This window comes from Numenius arquata, chromosome 9 (assembly GCF_964106895.1).
Source record: "Numenius arquata chromosome 9, bNumArq3.hap1.1, whole genome shotgun sequence".
Classification (NCBI taxonomy): domain Eukaryota; kingdom Metazoa; phylum Chordata; class Aves; order Charadriiformes; family Scolopacidae; genus Numenius; species Numenius arquata.
The window spans coordinates 24018011-24036841 of record NC_133584.1 but is presented as its reverse complement, the minus strand read 5'-3'; the positions used below and the strand labels follow the sequence as shown (position 1 = coordinate 24036841).

Below are 18831 nucleotides of genomic sequence, written 5' to 3'. Positions count from 1 at the left end.
GAGCAGGTGATTTCTGACCCACCCTGTAGAGGAATGCCAGTTCCATGGGGAGGACAACCTGCAACTGGTGCTGTTCTCAGGCTTCATTGACTGCTTACAAAATCTGACAGAGTAAAAGGAAGTTCCCTGACACTCTGCTTCAGTTTGGGCATCTGCTGCAAAGATTTCTCTGGCCTACTCCCCAGCTTCTAGAAGAAACGCTCCAGTTTCTGATACGTGAATATGCTGAGGGAGCAGCATTTTGACTGGTGAACTTTCCCTGTTATTCCTGCTGCAACTATTTCCCCTCTTTATAGATTTTTTCAATTGTTATTAAAAGAACGTGAAGAATTTGCAACTATACACGAAAAATATTTTCTGTTTTCTAGCAGCAACAGCAATTCCACATTTTCTGCAATGGTGAGAGGAAAAAAACCTCAAACCAACCTGACCACTCAACTTTTACCTTGAAAGCCATTGATTTGCCTAAAGATAGAACCTTACAATCTGAGAAAAGATAGGAGGGAACCATCATCTTCAAAGAAAATAATGAGCTGCAGGATGCCCCCATTTAAAGATACCACAAAAAATTAGACCCACAATTCTCAGTTTTGAAGAGGAACTACCTAAAGCGGTGCTGCATAAACCAGAATTTAAATAGTCCAATCTTATTGCAGGTTGAATATTGAATAGGGTGGGCCAACAGAGAATAGCAAGGAACTAATCTGTAGCCCTCTATGCTTTTTTAATTAAAAGAATCCAGAACAATAAGCATGTCCAAAAAACTCCCAAGAGACCTCAAAGAGTTAGATCTCAAGGACAGAAAATCCTTTTCAGATCTGTATCCTTGTAAAGGTCAGTCTTTGCAAGGGTAAAGTGTAAGTCACAAAAATGTTAAGAAATTTGGCATCCCAGAGCACGCAACAACATAAACTCCTGCTTGTAGATTAAAAATAACCACTACTTTTTATTAAAATGCCATAATGCTAGTTATGCTGAGTCTTCATGCTGGGGCGTGCTGAGCATTTGTGGTGTATATATATTAATTCAAACAGTATTCACAAAAAGCCCCCAGCCCTCAGCTTCTTCTTTAGAGGAGATGGGAGAAGTTGGTCCCTGCTAATCTTTGTGCAAAGGGCACCTTTGAGCCAAGACCTTCTGTCCACCACTGCCACATACAATACAGTCTGTCCTAGGTTCACATAACCTTGGCAAACTAAGTTTAGGGACTCAAGTTTTAACCAAAAAACCTGAATGGACAGTTTTGTCCACTGCCTTAGTCAAGAGCTACAATAATATCCTCAGCAGCAGCCTGGCAACAAGGAACCTGAGCAACCCCATCAGACACAGCTAAGACTTTTGTCTCAGATTGGAGCAGTGCTCCAAAAAGTGACATCCAGCCAAAACACTCAGTGAGCTTATAAACCTTCAAGAGAGGATGTTGTCTCACCTAGGATTTGAAATAAAAGTTATTACAAACTACATGTGAAGATGAGCATGGGGCAGGGAGGAAGGGATGAGATAACTTCTATGGATCAAGTACCAAACACGAACGTGCAGCAGGCCTGGAGGATTCATGATAGGAGACACCGCCGTCCAGAGAGAACCCTCTGGGTGGCAACTAAGTAAAACAGATGACAGAAAGAGATATTTTGTGGATGGCCATCAATTTGTCTTCTTTCAGAGACAGCGGAAGAAAAAAATCACATCAATATGACAGTCAGAGGTAACTACACCTACTGACAGTTGCTCAAGTGCATCTGACTGATCAACTAGCTTTTGATTCTGCTGTCTTCAACTTGTAATGCTCAAAATTATATGCATACTCAAACATACACACACACACACATATGCCAACACAGTTGATTACAGCTGACAGCTTTCTGAAAGCTAGCAAAGTCCAGATATGATGGAAGCCTGTTCAAGCTGTTGTAGGTATTTCATCTGATTTCTGTCACATATAAAACTTTGTATAAAGCCATGTTAAGGAAGAGCATCCTAAAATGAAAGACTGAACTACCACCAAGCACTGTGGGCTAAATATTTTGGGGTGAGGGAGGGACTGGGAAGAACAAGACAAACAAAATTCTTCCTCAGTATCATGTCTACAAGGCTGATGTTACTATTTTCTGTTTAGTTCTGGACCGGAAAGTGAAAATATGATGTATTTGAATTCTCAGGATTTTGTGTTCTTTAAGAAATCAATGCCATCTTCCCCCCAAGGAACCAGACTAACACTGCCTTCTCCCACCTCCCTTATAGGGCTTACAAAATGGTGGAAGAAATCTAACTGATTTAACTGCAGCAATATAACCGTCATGTAATTGTAGCTGTGATTGTCAAGGGTTTAATCTGAATCCAAGGCAGAAGCCAGGGACTAAGTGTGAATTTGCTAAATCTCCCATTTGCTGCTCTTCCCTCTGACAGACCCTGAGGTTTCAGCTTGCCTGAACTTGGATTATCGACCACTGGGAATGTTTGATACAACAGCATCAGGATGCTGAGAAACAGCTTTGGGGGTGATGCTGAGATTGACCTGAATTCTGGGGTTTGCAGTGAAGTACCACAGCCCCAAATGACACCCCCCCCAAACTGCATTTTCATCCCACTTGAATCTTTGCTGGAGAAGCGTGTCCACATGCTCTCCCACACCCACACAAGCATATGGCCTGCTTCACACACGCGGGGCTTGTACTCCACCCTTCTCCTGTCACCCAGTTACCACTGGCAAAATTAAATGTTTCATTTACAGTGGGGATTGGGAAGAAGGAAGGGATAGGAGAAAAAAATGAGAGTAAGAGAGAGCAAAAAAGCAGACTGAATATTTTGGTGCCTTCTCTCCTCCTCAACAATCTGCCTACAGTCGTTACCTCCACAGCTAGATCATGCTGGGGACATTCTCTGGGACCCATACAATAATATTAGCAGAAACCAGACCAGACCTGCTCTTTTTAGAGTACTTCCCAATCCCCCATACAAAAAAGTGGCTAAAATCTTCCCTAGGATTCAAACTAACTCCTCGAGTATTCTCCACAGACCAGAATTTCCTCGGATTTGAGGCTCCAGCAAAATGTTCTTTTTCTCTCTGTGTACCAGCCAGAAGGAACTAATGCTTTTTGATCATATAATTTCACTGAAATTGCTACGAGGCTAACAGCGGGCTGCACAGCAACTGCACACAGTTTAACTCCTGCTGGCTAGTTTAACTCCAGTTTGACGGTTCATATTGAACTATTTTAGCTAAACCCAGATTACAGTCATTCAAGTTTTCCCCTGCCTGAACTGATAAAAAAACCATCCACACACAAAAAACATGCTGGCTTAATCAAAACAGGGCAGCACCGGAGTTACAGCTAAAACTCTACACACAGGCAATTCCTGAGAAGGACACAATGCCCCGCATCCTTTGCCCTCATTCATGCGCTCAGTGCATCACTCTCCGGCGCTTCTTCCAAGAATCTTCCCTCAGGAATCAAACTGCCATATGTGCCGACACGTCTGTGTAGGCCAAAACCTTCTGAAACAGGAATAATCGGCGCAGAGAGAAACTTCAGCATGGATAAAAATGGCCATGGAGATGTGGTTGAACTCGATCCCTTTAAAATGTTGCCGGAGGAGCAGGCCGATGGGCAGAGAGACGTGAAGACAGATAGGACAGCTTTGGCTTCCTCAAAGAATAAAGCCAAAAATTCCATTGCACTTACTAGAATTGATACGTTGCACAGGGATACTTTTTGCCTCATTATTAATTATTATCTAATAGTATACCTTAGCATGCAAGATAGGACAGTTTCTCACTGTCCTTGGCCCTACCAGTCACAGCTTTTACATCACACCTTTAGCTTTTCTTCTTGACTTTTACAAGTCACAGTTTTTGCCTTGTCCTGTTTAGTATTTCTCTTTTATTACTCTTGTTAGTTTTGAAATTGTAAAGTGTTTTTCCTTTGCCAGTAAATTGAGATGCTTTATTACCAGCTAATCTCATTTCCTGAACGTGCACTCAGGACTTTCTGGCTTTTACCATTACGCTTAGGAGCTAAACAGAAACTTCTTATTTCAAAAAGTAATTATTCAGTTTTCAGGATAAATCCAATACATTTAGTTTTGTTTGAATGTTTCAGAATTAAGTAGCAATTGATGATATTTTGTTTGGATTATTAGTTAATATATCATATTACCGACTCAAAAGTTATTTTACATGTCTGGTAACTGGTGTGCAAATTTTAGTCTACCAAGTACTTGGAAGTGATTAGCAAAGCTGGATGAAAAAAAAAAAACCAAACCAAAAAAAGTATATTAACCAATAACTGAAATAATCTTTATAATAAGAAAGTATAATATTGCTTCATATGGTTCATAAACACTCTAAATGAAGTCAAAAATTGAACTTTAATACTTGAAGTGATTCATTTTACACACCTCAGTTAAAAATTCTGTATCGTGCTGCATGACTCAAAATTACCCTTGAGACTAGAACTTCATGCAACAAAGCTCTTTAATATTAAACTTTTACTCGAGCGACTGGCACAAATGGTCAGCTTCATCAAGGGGTTCAAAGCGCCTGCAGCTCACCGCGGCCCATCGCCCTCTCCCCTCTCTTTATGACTTCATCCAGCCCCAATTACACGGCCTAAGAAAGACAAATCTCAAGCTTTCCATTTACCCTTCTGAAATCCATTTTATATTATTAGATTCTCTTATTTCAAATGCCACATCAAATACGGTTCGGCATCATTTTACTGCAGTGAAGCACAAGTCATATTTCATTATATTATCCAATAATTACATTGTTTGTCTGCCAGTTCACTCCCATGAACATGTCATTTTGAAAAACTCTACTGTGAGAGGCTCCTCTTATAGGTACTGAAAGGAGCAAACAATACGCAGAGCCCTGAAATGACGTTGAGCACTTTTTGATTCTCTTTGCAAGGCTGATATGTATCGGGACATATGGCAGCATTCAAAACACTACATGCTTCGTATCAGTAGGCTATGGTTTAGTTATTTGCTTCTGGCTAGTAAAAGCTGGGTTCAAACTTGACTATTATTTGAATCCATTTGAATTAGTTATTAGACATACTTCCGTAACTGTGGAAAAGTCCTCGTCACATAGAAAAAGTACCTTCCATATCAGAATTATTAATAAATTAGAGCTAGAAACCTTCTTTTCCAAATGCTGGAAACAACAGAATGCGTACATCAGTTTCTTTTTTTTCAGTTACACACATCAAAAGCCTGTAGAGGCCGACATAAATTCATCTTCAGATGTGACTGAACTGTGTAAGACTGAGGACACATTGTGGTTGCTTCAAAACAACTCAATGCTGTTACCCGTTTCTTTTGGGGACTGTCCGACACCTGGAGCACATAAATACCTGGAGCACATTCGGCACCAAGGCACCAAAAAAAGCACACACCTCTTGCTACATGCATCTACATCCAACGGCCGAGGGACCTGTGTGCTGAAACGCCATCCTGAGTGAAGGCTTCTGATACAGAGAAAACTGGGGGGGAGAAATGACACTGGTCTCAAAAAGCTTAATGGCAGCTTTGCCAGAAATCCCTCCTCCCTAAGTTCCCTTTATTATCAATGGAGAAGGGTGATCCAGAATAAAAGCCTCGATGTTGAGATTCTGACCTACCCTCTGGAAGAAGGAGTCTTATTCTCCAACAATCAGGCAAAGGGTTCAATCTCAGAAGGTTCACATGAGGCCCTGTATCTCTTATTTTTGAGTGTGGCCTTCACTCAGACATACATATAATTATATTTATGCACACTATGAATAGCCACTGGAATTATTTCGGTCTTTAAAGTTAGTGACATACATAAATATTGATTCCGGGCTTCAGCATGGTTACACATGCTGGGTCTTGTTTGCCTTACTAGACCAACATTACCCTTTGTGAATACTCCCCAGTGTTGCTCTACTAATAACTTTTTGTGAGCTCTCAATTGCCATAAGAGGCAGAGAACCCAGTTTGTGTCTTGCAGTGAGGCAGGTGCCTTCTGCAGTGGTTGTGAGCAGCTCCTGCTTGCCAAGTACTAGCAACTCTCAAATCTTTGGGCCGGGGGGCAGCAGTTACATGAGATTTATGTGATAACAGACTCTCCATGGGATGACTTTCCTCCAGAGTGAAGACTGGTGTCTTTGCACAGCTCAAAAGCGAGCTTGAGAAAACAGTGATGAAAGTGTATCGTTCCTGCATGTGAAGTGGCACTGTCTCCTTCACTGCCTCTCATTTTTCACTTTGCTATTAGTGTTAAGGCAATACCAAGGCTACCTATTTCTGAAGGGAATCAGTGGTCTCCTGGGTGACTGTTCTGCATAATGACAAGTTCATCCATGACATCTGGGACTAGGAATACTCAGCCCCAAATAGATCCACTCCCACGTAACTGCACTGAGGCACAGGCTCATTTCAGATGCATGAAAAAGGCAAGTGAAATAAATGTATTATCTCATTTAAAATGCATACAGTCCCAGGAAGCAGGATAGATTGTAGGTGTCACTAAACAGTGCATAGTAAATAAATCATATTTGCAACGCAAGACACTTCAGCTAGCCAAAGCCCGAGGTGTTTAGGGGTATAGAAACTGAGGGCCTGATGTTTTCAGAACTACAGAGTTCAAATCTCTAACTGGCATTTTCAGCCATGAAATCAAAATTAGAGGTAGAAAAAGTCCCATCTACGCTTAGGAGTAGGCTGCATGTGCAAATGCACAGGCGCTGTGGCATACAGACTCTTACATGCACCTCATTGCTATTCAAAAGAACAGTAATGAGCAAATGGTTCCCAACTGTAATACCCGAGGCTTTTCTCAGCATCATGTGCACAGTAGTAAATTTTCTTCCAGCCAGTAAGTGTATGCAAATTTGCGCTCTGTAAATGAGCGGGCTGCTGCTTAACCCATATTCTCCATTTATTTGTGTCAGCCTCACCAGTGCTAATCTGGGCAGGCTGGACTCACAACAGGAACCTGCTTCATGCAAGATACGGAGACATGCTGTTTACTTTGGTTGTCATTTCCTTTGAATGTTTTCCTCTAGGAAGTAGGAACTTCCAGGTATCCCGCTATCAAGTTGTTATATAACTGCTCTTGCTTTAGACGCTGGAACATATTTCAGTGTATAAAGGTATAAAGTGCCTATTTTGTGCCCAAGAACTATTGTCTATGAATTCAAGGTGGACCTTGAGAATATCATAAACAGGAAGAAGTGATGCATTTAAGACTAGTGTATTTATTTTCATAGATATAAGCAAGTAAACACACATGAAGCAGAGGGGCACCGGAGAAGAGATGGAACCCCCCTCGCTGGAATGATGCAAGACTTGTTTTTACAGGGCCCTGGATAACCTAATGTAAGGCCCTGCTTTCAACAGAAGTTGAGCTGGATTATCTCCAGATTGTCCCTTCCAACACCAAATTGTCTATTACTCTCTGGTAACTTTTATACTCTGGTAAATGCTGGTGGAAAATGATACAAGAATCAGAATTAAAATATATGCCTCTAAAAATAGTCTTATTGCTAATGCATTTTGAAAAAAATCCTTAACATCCATTGACTATTATGACAACCGTTAACATAAGCGCTCTGTGGGGAGCTCTGCATTTTTTCATTGAAGCACCATGTAAGCCAGTGCATGCAATGTTGGCTTGGACCTAGACTTTTAAAGAAGGCTGAGGAAGGTCACCCAACTCAACTGTGTCCAAGTTTGCATTTAAGATCCAGATGCACAGTATTTCCCTATCATTATTTCTACTAGTCTTTTACCTCCTGGGTGAGGGAAGCCATTGGGTATGGCAGTGACAAAACGTCACCCCTTGAGGTATCAAACTGGAAAGCCACAGTGGGGAGGGTCTGGTTAATGTTGTATCTCAGACAAATGCATCAACTCTCCAGATGGTGACTGAACACGAACAGAAAAGCTGGGTCTTGGTCTGTCCTGCGCTGACACCAGACTGCTGCCCAGGCCATGTCACAGCTGGGGTTACTGAACAGCCACTTTGTAAGAATAGCACCCACCATTGGGGCAGACAGGGTCTCTGAGCAACTGGAGCTCTGCAGGGCCAGAAAAACCTGCTATTTCAGGAAGCCGCACTTTTCCTTTGTGAGTGGCAGGGTCCCCAGCTTCTTGGGAAGCTCAGATCTCAACTGATCCTGATGTCTTGCAACTGAGAGAAACAGTCCTCCTAGAGCTGTTTAAAGAGAGTTCCCACAAGCGCTAAGCCCTCATCTGCAAAGCACTGCCCAAAGCTCAGGCCTGGGCCATGGCTATTTCCTCTCAGGTGCTACATATCCATAAACCACTTTTGCTCCTGTTCCGGGACAGAACGCAGAGATCAAGTGACAGAACATCAGCACATTTCTGTTTGAAAGTGAATTTTAATTTTTTTTAAAGATGAAGTCCCTCTGTGGTTCCCTGACACTCAATCCATCTTCTACGGCTTTGGTGTGGAGTTTGGTTCCATACTGAATGCTAGTGCATTTAACCTGTTATTGATATAACTTTGATTTTTACCATTCCTAATAATCCAGACAGAAAAATGTTTATGGGAAACTATGCTAAAGTCTCCTGTGACTGAAAAAATTACTTTCCTTGCTATGTTTTCCTCTCAAGCCCATGTGCTGGCCTCATACCTGCACAGGACTGAACTGAGTTAGGGACAAGCTGCATAGACTGTCTGGAGTACAATGAAATCACCTGATAATACTCGGCTGAAGAACTTTCATGGTGCCTTGAAATAATACACCTAACAATTATATTAAAATGGACTTAAACTAGGCTGATTTTCAGAAACAAAACATTTCAATATGGGTAAGAAAGGCCAGTACAAAGTAAGAAAGTTAAAGACTAGCCAATGCTCATAAAAGTAACAGACGGTGAAAATTAGAGTGCAGTAGGGTTTGTAAAATTCCCACTAAACTTTTTGGTATTAACAGAACTTACGTTCTTTGCAAATCTCCACGTCTTGACACAAAAGCAAGAAGGTAAGAAACAAACAGTTACAAATAAAAGTGACTTCTCTCCCTACCCCAGGGTTCTCTTGCAGTCAGTATTAGCAAACAGGCAGTTAAGACTCAGCCTTTTGTATCTGATGGGAAGTTTATTGTGGGAATTCTGATGGGACATGAACGGTACATCAAGCTTTTGTAATGGAGAAAACAGGACATTAGGCACACAAAATTAAAGCTATTAATGGAGAAGTGTTTCCCTGGAGAAGCGGGAATAGCCATACTTGAAAGCTGGAAGAAGGGAGTGATGCCTTAGTGTGAGGATGGAAGAAGCCTGCCAGGCCTGCTCATGGGGCAGAGAGCAGGAAGGCGCCTTTCCCACAGCACAGCCCGGCAGCCATCAGGCTCAGCACCCAGAATGCAGAGGTGCCTGATGTTTTGGGGAACACAATGTCAAGGAGGTCTGCGGCCATTCAAGAACTGCATCATGCTTTTGATAAAAGAGCAGTAGCAACAATGCCAAACTGGCATTTGTCTGATTTTACTGATTCGGTTGATGCACCTACATACAGCTTGCTTTTTTGATTCCAACTTGGCAGAATAGCTCCTGATGAGATGAGGAAAATGCAAGTCTGATATCCTAGGGTCTCTTCTGGATATCGTGAACTGCTCTCAGCCTGGCTCTGGGATGTGTGCATGATCAGGTGGGTGCGAGATGTAATATACTTGAACCCTTAACAAGCATTATGTACAACACCAAAGAAGTGCAAGATAGGGTCAGGAACAGAGCAGGTCTATTGTAAGACTGAATTTCCTTAAATTGACAAATAATGCTATTTCACAGTAGTGATTCTGCCTCGAACAAGAGGATTGTTTTCTTTAGTCTTTCCTATTTTAGAAATTACTTATGAATGTCTCCCTAAATAGAAGTGAAAGGCTATTCCTGATGCGGCCTCTCTCCAATATTCAGGCTCGCTTTCTAAATTACAAAGTACAAGGGCACAAATGCTGACAGGAGTGCAGATCAAGCGTTCCTCTGATGCTTGCTCCTGGCGCAGTTTTCTTCTTTAGAGATTAGACAGTGACACCAGGAAGTTTGCCTCGCCCCACCTCACATCTATCATTAGCTCTTCTTTATTTTGTTCTCCAGGAAGTACATGACTGATCACATGAACACAAATGGCACCAAACTGATTCAGAGATTTTAGCCTCTCCACACATTGCAGATACAGCCAGGAGACATGTTAAAAGACTGCTTGCCTGGGCAGACAAGTATGAACATGTCTCACATGAAGCTGCCACGGAGGAACCAGTGAAGCAGCATAAATGAAGGCTTCAGGTGTTACGATGACTTGGCTCCCATGCTTCTGGGTTGTGCAGGAAACATCTGGGAGTGGCACTGGGCAGCCATGGTGGGCAGCCATATCAGGCATGGGGTAAGAGAAACCTCTTGGAAGGACACCTGATCTGTGGTTTCTGTGGTCCAGGTCACATTCATCAACTTGTACTACAATGCAACCCAAATTATTGCTGGAAACAAGTGGTTTGCTGTAACTGGGAAGCAGCAGTATATTTAAGTAGTGTTAATCCACTTGTCACCAGCAGTACAGATCCACTTGAGCTTTACAGACTAAGTTTGGGCTTTAGATAGTCTCTAGTTTTATTCTCTTACACTGCTTTTTCTACTTGTCTCCTCCCTTTAGCAGTGGAACAGAGAGGAAAATGACCCTGTTCTTCCTTTTGGCCAATGAACAATCAATTGTTTGAAGACCTTTCCTCTATCCTACAGAAAACAATGATCAGCTCCTAAATCTCTGCTTTTCTTTCCTATTATACTAAGTTTACCGCCTCCAAAAATAAGCACGTCATTGTACCTCAGGAATGAGATCAGAGGTAAATACCATAATCACTTTTCTAATGATAACTTAAAACAATGTATATGACTTATAATTATTAGAGTGATCAGAAAAAGATGACAGGCTAATAGAACAAAAGAAGTATTCACATAAAAGAGAATTTATAATTCCGGTATGACAACCTTAATTAATTTAATGATAACTGCTGACTTTCTATCTTTCAAAAAATCATTTAACATCAAAACAAATAGGGTAACGTAGCAGTCAGATCCATGCTTCCTCCCCTCTGCCAACACCCACAAAGGGGCATTTCTGGTCAGGAGCAATAACAACTGCTGAACAGTAACAACAGTGTGCCTTTCGGTCAGCGGCTTATACCACAAAGACAACACCTCTTAGTGATGCATTTCTCTTGGGGTGGCAAGAAACCATGGCATTTCCATTAACGGTGGAAAAGTTTCCCTTTTGCTGCCTCCACGCCCTGGGCAGCAATCCCAAGCCCCCAGGGCTGACCAGCTCTTCCTAGATGCCCCTGGATGCCTCACACTCTTGCCTTGCTTCCCTGCCTGGCCTTGGGTGCCCACACCAGCCCTTGTATCCCCGTGCCTGGCCTCGTGCTCCCCTACCACCTTCCACCCGTTAGCCCAAAGCAGACCTCTCCGAGGCCTGACCCTCTCCTCCCTCGCAGCCATAGGAAGGATCCAGAGGATCCAAAACACTTTTCAGCTCATCTGAGCAAACAAGAATCAGCTTGGGTTTTGCTCATCAGCTGCAACTACAACTGGCCGCTCAAGCCAAAGGAGAGACTCAGTACGTTGGTTTTTTTTTAAAAAATAAGGCTTTTCTTTTCAAACTATATTTTTCTATATGTGAAATGTTTTGGCTCAGTTATAAACTGAAACAGTAGCTCTCCCCTCCCTCTCCCTCACTTGGCTCAAGTCACTACTGTGACTCAATATGTGATTTTGATTTATTAAGACTAATTTCCCACAATGAGCAAAACAAAACACATACAATGGCCCATCTGGGCAAATAATTTCTGAAAATGCTTGCAAGACAAATAGCACAGCATACTCTGAGACACAACACATGAATAATAAACGGGCATTTTAGCATTATATATTTGCTAGCATATAATAAGATATGCTGGATTTACATTGAGATTCAGATTTGTCTTCTTTTAAAATGCTACATTTTGGTTTAGTTGAGCCAGTATTTCACATGATTTCTGGTTCTACTGAAATCTTGACGCTGTTTTTAATACTAAAAAGTAATTTCTCAATTCTAATTAAAATTATTTAATTATATCTTGAATCACTATATTTAACAAAACCAAACAAAAAACCTGCAGACCTCAGGGCAGCAAAAGTACACTGATTTCAGCCAGGGATGATATATACCTCAATTAGCAATAAATTACAACGTTAACATATGCTCTCCATAAAACAATGCTCCAGTGACATTTTTTCAGTGGGACCGGACCGGAAAGAGCTCTCCTGTTCTGATTCATGGACAAACCTCTGGTTTTGACAGGAGTTTTAATGCCACAGCAGAATTCAAGGTTAGAGCTTCCAAACTCCTTTTCTTTTTAAAACATAAGGGCGTATGAGAGAAGAAAACCACTGCACAAAGCCTGGTGAGCAGAGCTGCCAGGCCTTGAACAAGGAAGATCCCACATCTCCAGACGAATAGCTTAATGACTGAATTATTATCGGCTGGTCTGCTTTTCCTTCTGCCCCTCAAGGTGCGCAGACAAAGGGAATCTGAGGGAGTTTTTCTTCCTTCATGGCCACATCTCTCTATTTTCCAGTAGGAGCCCAGCTGAGTTATCTGCAGCCCTAAGCCTATCCCTGCTCCTTCCCCTGCATGTCCCCTCTCTTGGGATGCTCCCCCAGCAGCCTCACCTGAGATGTGTAAGCCAGAAATGAGGAAGGGACACAAATTACTGGTCTCAAAGCAATAGCAGTTTGCAGAAACCTAAGACTAGAACAGGAATTTGACAGACTTCAGATGCCCCCTGCTCGCTATTTGAATATATTTCTTGTGAACTTTACTCCTTCTAATGGAAGCCCAGACAGATAAATGCTCCTAAGCAATCAGCAACTACATCCTGTTTAATTGGCTGAGAACTACAGCCTTTATTGCAAGAAACATCTCCTAGTGAAGCATCCCCATTACTACATAGTCTGCTATATACTACCATATTCTGATGCACTACTGTGTGATAAACTGCTTTGCAATGAGGGCTGTTTGTTGATTTTTAATTTTCTCGTTTACAAGAGAGTCCCCCAATAGACAGCAGATGCATTTTCTCAACTTTGATTGACAACTCAATGTGAAAATACCTTACGAAAGCAAAAAGCCTGGACCCAAAGATGACTTGCTAAGAACTACATACAATAGAAATCTGCCAGGTCTTTTAAAGAAACAAAAGAGAGCTAAATTGCTACTAGACTTCTGTTTATTTTTTCTGAGGGTGGCAGCATTAATGTATCTTTTCTCACTTTAATCACAGATATGATGAAACCTAATGTCTCCAAAATTTTTATACAGCGTATGTTACACATGTGTGTGTGTATATATATATATATATATAAAATTTCCTAAGAAACAAAACCATAGAGAAGACCACACAGAGAAAGACTATGCTCAGTCTTTGAGTAAGCTGGGTTGTTTCAAGCACCGGGATGAGTTGTTTCATTGCATATGGATGATGAAAAAGATCATAACTTATCTCAGAGCTGAGCATTCAGCATCTATATCTGGAAGCAAAGAGATGTCCGACTCTCAACAGGAGAGAAGAAAAACAGCCCATGAATCTAATAAGAACAAACATTTGGAAAAAAACCTAGGATGATAAACTCGCTCTATATAACCAATGAAGTAATCCGAGATGATAGTTTATTTGAAGATAGGGGGGAACAATTTTTATACAGCAGAGCAGGAAGAAAAAAAAACAACAAACAGCTCTTGCCTGGCATTATAAGACTTTAAACAAAATTGTTTCAGATTTCATTAATTCTATCTTTATTTTCCTGAAGTATATGCATTTCTTGCTGCTATTTACTAATCAGCCAATAACTATTGTATTAATTCAATTATCGCTGCTGTTTACATTTGGAGATTAAAGTGGCAAGGGCTGTTACTGTGTTTACAGTGATGTGAATTCAAAAAGGACCAACACAACCGTAGAAGTGTTTGCTTCAATGAAGATCTCTCTTGTACCTGAACTGCAGACAAGCTGAGGCAAGATTAATCTTTAAAACTTCTATGATCCAGACTATTCCAAACCTGCCCTGAAGAACTAACAGCCTCTATTGTGCTAAGGAGCGCTTTCACCAGCTGAGTGGTGACGCAGATCCTACATTACTTGCAAAAGCTCAGATCGTCCCTGAGGTCAGTTGGGTGGAATCCTCAACAGGCCTTGATGGTGTGCCCTTGGCACGGCACAGAGAACACAGCCCTTCATCTCTGGTATTTCTGTATGAGGCTACCGTCCATAGAAGTACCTGTATAATCGAGTCCGCACACAATGAATCCTGAAAGGCCTGGAAGCCCACTGCGTGTGCCCAGATTGTCAGTCCACTGTACACACTGCACAACTAGGACCAGGGCCCAGTCTCTTCAGTGTGTCTTTTTCTATTAATCTCTGCATCTGCATTAAATTCAATGCCTCAAATTACAGATAGTCTGCTTGGTTAGCCACCGAGAGAGAATGAATATCTCTGGGATTTCCAGATATCTTGCTTCACACTTCCAAAAGGGATATGGAGCACCTGAAATCCTGAAGAAATGTCCAAAGTCTCCAAATGCTTTGGATAGAAGAAAGAGGACCTGTTTTGGAAATCCAGAAATATGGCAGTTCTGGGAGAGGTGCTCTGTTTTGTAAGAGACACAAGTCTCTGCAGGTTTTGGGAGGTTATGTGGGGGGCAAGCAATAATACTTCTAAGCCTGTTGGGGCTGTTTAAATCCCAAGTACTAGAAGCAACAATCTTTCTAAAATGACTACTTTTCTTTCTATATTTTCATTGGATGAAATGAAGAACAGGATATTTTGAGTCTTAGTCCAAGTCAGCTACAACTTTGGATGAAAATCAAACCAACTTGTCTCCACTTAAATCTCATATAAAAAGTCTCTAATATAATAAATTTTATAGATGTCTAAAAAAAAATATATACTTTTAAATTAAGTAGTAGTTAAATGATTTACTCTATTATACTCTATTGTCTAACCCAATTAAATTCATATTCAAGATTAAATTATAGATAACTCATTATTGATAAGAAACATCTCAGTGCTCTTGCTTTGAATTTTGCTATGACGGCATCCTTTGGATACAAATCTAAAAGGAATTCAAGTCACATGCGTTTCTTAGTTCAGCTGGCAGATCCATGAGACTGGTGGGAGAAAATAAAAAAGAATGTGTGGGTCCAGATTCAGAAAGATTTGCTTTGGCTCTACTCTCACTTTAAGCGTCAGGTTATTGCACTGTCTTCTTGAATTACAGCCATGCCCTAAGCATTCATTGCTGACTGACAATAGCAAACCACACTGATTCTCAAAATCTGTCAAGATTAGATTTAGGCTGACAAAAGACAAATAAGTTAAACTTGTATATTACTTATTATACTATAATCCCTTGAGAATGCCCACGCAATCCTGCTAGTAAAGTTATACTCAAAGCTTTTTCACTTTTCCCTAACATTTTCATTGTTTTTCAATGCAATTGATCCTTCAGGATTTTTAACCTTGGCCTCAGAACTGCTTGTGTTTGAACTTTGAAAAGCATTATGCTGAAGTAAAACATTAAAACATATTTAAGTGCGATTATGTGGCAAGAAGTAGTACTCAAAAAAGGCACAATGGGGGATTTTATGTTTATTATCAGTTGCAGTTCACATCTGCTCTATTCACAAAGAAGGGGGAGGAAAAGATGTTATTTCTAACCGCTAGTTCTTTAAAATCAACCTGGGACTTCACTTGATCTGTTTTTGCGTTACTAGAAGTTCCTGTAAATTGTAACTCAGTAATTCTATTGATATGTGAATCAGCAGCTACAATAAACTCTTCAAAAACCTTATCTCCCTGGGATTCAAATAACAGTAATTGTTGAATAATATTCTCTAAATTTCACTTTTGGCTTTGCAAAGTGGTTATGAAGTAGCCTGCTATTTGCATAATCATTTTTTAAAAGAACAACAACTATGTGCTGAGGATTTAAGCCCCAGATGAAAAAAAATGAGGAGCTGCTATAATCTCCAACCAACTGGCATTTCAGCCGAAATGACAGGCAGAAATGGAAGGCGACTCGCATACAGATTATTTGTAACGTGCTGGAGTTGGGCCGCACCAACCAGAACAATAATACATTGATAAGAGTTTTGTTCATGTCCATGGGATTTAGGATCAATGAAGTTATTAATCTCTTTACATTTGCAGATAAGTCACAATAAGGAGCTAACAAAGCAATGGCTGCTGTACACCAAAGACCGTCAGTTTTGGATTTAACTGAATGAATGGTTGGCTACTTCTGCCTGGCCAGTGCCGAGCCACTCCTGCTCACAGCCATGTGCTGCGGTGCTACCTCGGCAGCCAGAGGCACACCTTATCTCAGGCCCTGATAACGTGATGAGTGATGAGGAAGAGCTGGGGTCCAGCAGTGGAAGACAGGAGGTGGAAGAGCTACTGAAGACAGCAGCGATTAGATTTGCTCCAGGAACGGTTAAGAATTGCTGAGCTAAGGTATATCTTTCAGAAAAATGAATCCTGTTGATTTGAACGTAGCAGTAGTTGACAGTACTCCACAACCTCAGCAAATTTATCTAGCAGCAGATTAACCCGATTTCCAAAGACACGCACCTTTGCAAAACAGAATGAGAGAGACAGAAAGCCAACACGTCCAGGCTCTCTGAGGGAGAGATGCAGCATGGCTGGAGCTTGTTTTGTTAAGACAGAAATGTTATTTCTTTTAAAAATCTCAGCACTTCTCTCTCTTATCTGAGAATATGCTCTCTTCTGGATAGTTTAGCAATGCCACTCAAGTGGTAGAAGATTATTAGGGCCTAGACACATCAAGGCACCTGTGATGCGCATTCTGTGCATTGCTTTGTTCTCTGCTCTCCAGACTCCCTGCCCCTCCAGGACTGCTTCTGCAGCTACTGCTTAAAATGGTATTGCAAATGTCAAACACTTAAGAAGATACAAAGATAACACCTTATTTTATCACTGTTTAAATTCCACCTTAGATATTGCCTCCAAAAAAAAAAAAAAAAAGAATATAATGGAAAAAAAAATCAATTTGCCCATAAAATGAGTAATGGGATTCTGTTTAACTCCCCCTTTGTGCAGTCTACACACACTATTGATGACACTTTAAACTCCTGATTTAATCGGCTTTTCAGTGTCGGTTTTTATTTGTATATTAATATCACAACCAAAATGAAAATTCGAGAAGCAGAAAACAGCTACACGTTTGATGTTGTATGTGAAGGCCTTGGATATTTAGCAACTTCTTTGATGCTTTGATCTCTGAAGAAATCTTACTAAAATTATGATCAAAGGAGTTTATATTATTCCAAGTACTTAAGAACGAACCATCTTAGGGCAATAATCAGTATTCTGTTTAATCCTTCACCCTTGGAATCCATTATTGCTAAGCACCTCAATCTGATGGGAGTTACATTTACTTAAGGATGATAGTCTCCTAAAACAGAATTAGAAGTAACAGAAACCAATGCTTCCAACTTACAGAAAGAGCTAGGAATTGGATTTTATTGTTCTGGTTAAAAAGTGTTCTTTGAAGCTGTTTTTCAAACATACATAACTTAAGAAAATTGGTATGCAGCTCAGAGACTGCTCAGATTTTTTTTTTTCTACAGCAGACAAAGAAATAGAATTTCCAACACAGCTACTTTTAATTTAATCTATTTCTAACTATTTCCTATTGTCAGTGTTTATAGAAGACTATTACACAGATGGATATATCTAATATTTATAAAGTAAATTAACACTCTACTCTATAACAACATGCAAAGGCAGATAAATAATGAATTATCCTTTTCATCAATCTGACCACATAATGTCTATTTCACTGTAATATTAAGTACTGCATCAGACCGGTGGTTGTAATTCCCCACGGCAAGTTAAATCAAACAGTGTGATACAAAGAATCCCTGAACTGCAACCTACAGAAGAGCAGAAGAACATTACAGCCAAGCAAGATTTAACAAAAACATTAATTACTGGTTAGATTATGGATTTACCAGTGGTGGTTGATGAGAGGTAAAGGAGGGTTGTATTTTTGCAGGAGCAAATGAGAGATCAAACCATGGCTCCTGGTCACAGCCACAGTCTTAATAACCTCCCACATCCTGACTAAGCAATTCCTCCTCGCCTTTTACCTGCGCAGGTTATTTTTCTTCCCGCACACCCTACCTGCAAAGGTGGACTTTAATCTTACAGCTCTTTTCTACTATTTATATCCTCATGCTCTATCACTCTTTAATCGTGAAAGATTACGAGTAGACTAATGTGCAAACACATCTGACTCTGAACACACTGTTGTAAGCATTCTTCCAAGCTGACAAGAAAACATGCCTACTTTAAATGAAAATCACTCTCTGTTAAATCCGTTAGCTCTGGCTCATTTGGACTGGCACTACTTTGAGAGCTCACATAGAGGTGTGCTGAAGCAGTAATATCAGAGAATCACACATTCAGCTTTGAAAGATGAGAGATGCACCAGGATCTGAGGGAACCCAAATAGATGGTAGAGGGAAACACAGGTTAATCCTGTCTCTGACAAACTCACTGGTAGGTTCTTTCCTTTTGCGCTGAGGGGCTTGAGAACAAGGCCTAGCAAGGAAATGTTTTCAAAGGTGCATGGTTAATTCATCCTGGAGCACCTCCTGACGTTGCTATCCCATACAGTTCAGTTATCACACCCTTTAGACCCATTTTGTCTTTTGATCTGTTTATATCTCCACCACTGAAACCCAGCCAGGAACTAGAGCAACTTCCAGGGAAATAATTTTGTCT

General features: G+C 40.7%; 1 protein-coding gene across 1 annotated transcript in view; it reads right to left on the bottom strand.

The window, feature by feature from the left end:
- The window catches only part of LOC141468409 (glypican-5-like), a 382005-nt gene that overhangs the window by 131086 nt on the left and 232088 nt on the right, over window positions 1-18831 (bottom strand). The window lies entirely within an intron of this gene.